Genomic DNA, 454 nt, shown 5'->3' on the forward strand with positions numbered 1-454 from the left:
CGGTGTACCTGGTGGGGGACAGACCTGCCGAAATGGGGGAGCCTGATGTGTGGGCTAGAGAGTGGGGGGGAAGGTCCCAGCACTCACCCCCCAGAAGGGGGTGACCATCCTCATCCCTTTTGTCCTCCCCTCCTCTGCCACCTGTGTTTCCCCCAGCCCCAAAACCCCCATCACAAAATCCTCTTAGCGCAGCTCCCTTGATCCGCTCTGCCTCGTTAGCAGTAACGAGGTCATTACTGGGGGATTAATGAGCTGCCGCTCGCAGTGCTTTGAAGGAGCCAGGTTCCCACCGAGGCTGGGGGGCCCCTGTGGCTCCTCGGGGGGGCTGCATGGGGCTGGGTTACAGCGAGTGGCACCCCAAAAGCTGTAATGGGTGCCCTGGATGGGATGGGGTGTCCAAAACCTGCTGAGAGGGGTGCTGGAGGGGTGCAGGTAAGGTGGGGGGGTGGCAGAG

The sequence above is a fragment of the Merops nubicus genome, unplaced genomic scaffold (genome assembly GCF_000691845.1).
Source record: "Merops nubicus isolate BGI_N331 unplaced genomic scaffold, ASM69184v1 scaffold29072, whole genome shotgun sequence".
In the NCBI taxonomy this organism is placed as follows: Eukaryota; Metazoa; Chordata; class Aves; order Coraciiformes; family Meropidae; genus Merops; species Merops nubicus.